The sequence below is a fragment of the Wasmannia auropunctata genome, unplaced genomic scaffold (assembly GCF_000956235.1).
Source record: "Wasmannia auropunctata unplaced genomic scaffold, wasmannia.A_1.0 LD336039.1, whole genome shotgun sequence".
NCBI lineage: Eukaryota > Metazoa > Arthropoda > Insecta > Hymenoptera > Formicidae > Wasmannia > Wasmannia auropunctata.
The window spans coordinates 1,026,973-1,030,645 of NW_012026851.1; positions in this window are offsets into that span (position 1 = coordinate 1,026,973).

A 3,673-nucleotide genomic window follows, 5' to 3' on the forward strand; every position below is an offset into this window, starting at 1 on the left:
ATTCAATATTATTCATTTAAAGTTCGCCGTGTAGCGAATGCAGGAAACTCACTTTAGAAGGCATTCTTGATTTGCTTGGCTATGACGATAGAATGAATGAAAGGGGTCGATGTCATCATTCGAAGAATATAGCAAGCAAGAAGCGACAGGAAAAAGGAAAGAGAGAAGAGGAGAGAAAAAGAGAAAAGAAGAGAGGAGAAAAGAGGAGAGGAGACAAGAGAAGAGAGAAAGGGAAAAGGAGAGGAGAGGAGAGGAGAAGGGAAAAGAAAAGAGAAAAGAAGAGAGGAGAGTCCCGCCCGATTCGTGCACCTCGACAGGGGGATTTGTGTCTGATTCGTCGGTCTCGATTGGCGGAGGCGGTGCGGACAGGTATCCATATCCGGTATGGGCTGGGCTCGGGCTGCACCCTCATTCTCGTCTTCCTGATACTATTACACCGCAGCTTCCACAAACTGTTGCAGTTCGCAAATACCGCAGTTTTTTTCCTCGTCATTTCACGTGCTGGACTTGTATGTACATACATATTAATTCTATATGAATTGTTGCTTTACTACTTATTTTTATTGTTAATTTACAACAATCTTCAGATAATTTAACACAAAAAATGTATGTATAGCAATTGAAAAACACGATTCTGTGTCTTAAATATAGATTCTACGAAATAAAATAAAATTTCAAATGCATCAATTGTAAAATGGATACAGAAATGTGTACGATTCATATACGAATCCGTTAAATTCTGGATTATAAATTTTTAGATTATTTATTACAAATTGAAGAGATTTCATACTCATCGTATATTTATGTATTAATTTGAGTATAGCTGTAGATTTTTACAATTCTACTTAAAATTCTACTATACGGGAAGAGTATTATACAGATAATTTTCCTTAATATTTACAGTTTTGGAATTAAAATATTTTTCATTGACCGAAATTGTTATCGAAACAACTCTCTTATTTTTCTCTGTACTGTTTTATCTTTTGCGATTTTTTAACCAGTTTTGAGGAAAAGTTTATTATGTAAAGATTTATAAAAATTTTATCTCTCAAAACTCAAAATAGATGTTATAAGTAATAACAAATAATATTTTTATTTTTAACTAAGGACTTCTCAAATGACGGAAAAATATACATATGTACATATATATATAAACCAATTAATAAATTAAATTTTTATTTTGTTTCTAAAGGGGTGCAGATATATTCAAATATAGAGAAAAAATATACTTTTTTTATAATACAAATATCAAATAATAACACTAATACTAGCTACTCATATTTACTTATAATATTTTACATTTGTAATGGATTATATTATAAGTAATTTGTTTATTATGAAAGTTAAATTTAAAATATAAATGGGATAAGAATATCGTATGTCTAATATTGTCTAATCATATGTGTAACTAAATGTGCTGCTATGGAGATACGTTCATCTGTTAAATTTACGCACAGACTTATACGTAAATGAAAGAATGTATAAGTGCAAAAACACGTTAGAGTTATTTTGCATAACAATATAAGACAGTACACATTCCTATACTATAAAGAAAAAGAAATAGAAAGTTGCTTTTCACATGTAAAGCAATCGATGGCTTGAAATGATCGGCCGACACTGCCGCGCAACACATAAACATATAGGTATGTAGATTGAACGGTATATGAATGGAAGAGAGGAGAATATTAATATGTATGTGTGAATACGTGGAAAATCCGGGAGCTATTAACGTTTGATTTGCACGATACCGTAGATGGCGTAGAATGTAGATCAACCCCTCTCGAAAAGGAAGATGACATATTCATGATTGTTAAGACGTCATCCTTGCGAAACAAGAGTGACGAAGAGGCTAGGGGGCTGAGCCTCGACTAGAAATTGAAGTGACGGTTTTCGCCGTTTTACTCACCCCTTTATTACCACCATGTGCTCGCCTTCCGTTTATTCTGTACTATTAAACTCACTTATTGTTATTTAATATCGCATAAAATATTATGAAGTTATAGAATAGAAATGTGCGTAATTCAAATTTAGAATCTAAAATTAATTTCTTAATTTCACATAACAGGCACATGTAAAAGTACATATACAAACACAATTCTTTATATGTTTGTATATGTTTAAGTAAGTGGCTTTTTAATGAATATTGTATCTAGCAATTTAAAAATGCTCATTCAAAAATTAAACAAAAAGTTTGTAGCTCGAACTAGTGATATTCTGGCAAGAATATAAAGGGCCCGTAATAATATACGTAAAGTTGACAATGTATTTGGCAATTGCTTGCTACTGCTTGGGGTATAATCCTATTACAGCAATCTTAAGCAGCTAAGAGGATGTATATACTTTTAGAGTGAAGCTAACAAATTGTGCGAAGGGCTGCAGTCGATATTCAAAAAATGTTTCTGACCCCGTTAAATCTCACGATCTTGCCACTCGAGAAACCAAGTTCCATAAAGAATCGTCACTCTCAGATATACTCGTAAATGCATGTTCATGGCTATGCGAGTAAAAACGGGATCGTTAATCTAGAAAGGCGCGATCCAACCATGAGGCGTTAATGCTAGAGTAATTGATTGAGTGCTCGCGCGTCCGATTTAATTCGAACTCTTCAGTATTACGCCGAGAGTGATGTGATTCGTGCCTCTATTAGATTCCAAAGAAAGATCTTTGGTATAGCTTAAATGCGAACATCCTTGAGGGTCACGCAGCTGAGAATATCTTGTGGGAAACCTATTCTCCCCGAAAATCTGCAGCTGTATTTGACTGATGGATGCATCAGTATACCAATATACAGGAGAATTACGAATAGTTTGCGCAAATTTCTTCTTCCTTCCTATATACATTCCTATATACTTCTATATATGTACATTATTATTTTTGAAATATATTATGGCATTTTAAAGTTTTATTATTAAGTAAAATAAAACTTTTAATCGTAAAAATCTTAAGAAAACAATAGCAATATATGAATTATACATTACAATTATTATTACATGATCGGCATTTCTTTCTAACACAAAGTTGTGTCGAGAAAACCACAGAGAGTAATATTAATTCCAGAGAATATCTTGAAATATTATGTGATTGCTCTGAAGTAGTAAGTATAATTTCTAATGTGTGACAAGCTCTTTCTAACCATGTGATGTAATTTATTCCACACAAAGTCCACAAAAAGATCATCTATTAGAAAATGAAAAGACGAACACAAGCAAATAAGATGAAAAATTATGCAAATACACAACAGCAACATTTAAAGCATGATTTATAACTTAAACTTTGAAAGAACTTGTCAAGAAATTTTACGCTTTAAATGTGTTTTAGGACAATTTCGCAAATGTTACTTCAACATGTTGCTTTGAAAAATATTACTTTCAAATTATTAATATATAATTAGTACGTTAATAATATATAGCATTCTCTTGTAAAAAAACAAATCTTTGTAAAACTTCTCTCTCTCTCTCTCTCTCTCCTAAAAAATAATCAAAATTGCGTGAATAAAAAGCTTTACAATATATTTTTTATATTGTGGCAATAATTTTTATTTTTAATGTGTAACAGCACTCAGTATAACACTAAATAAATTTGATTTCGTATTACGATTGATTTTAAATTAAATATTTATAGCACACACATACATTGTTATGAATAATATTTAATGAATGGAAATTTTAATCTA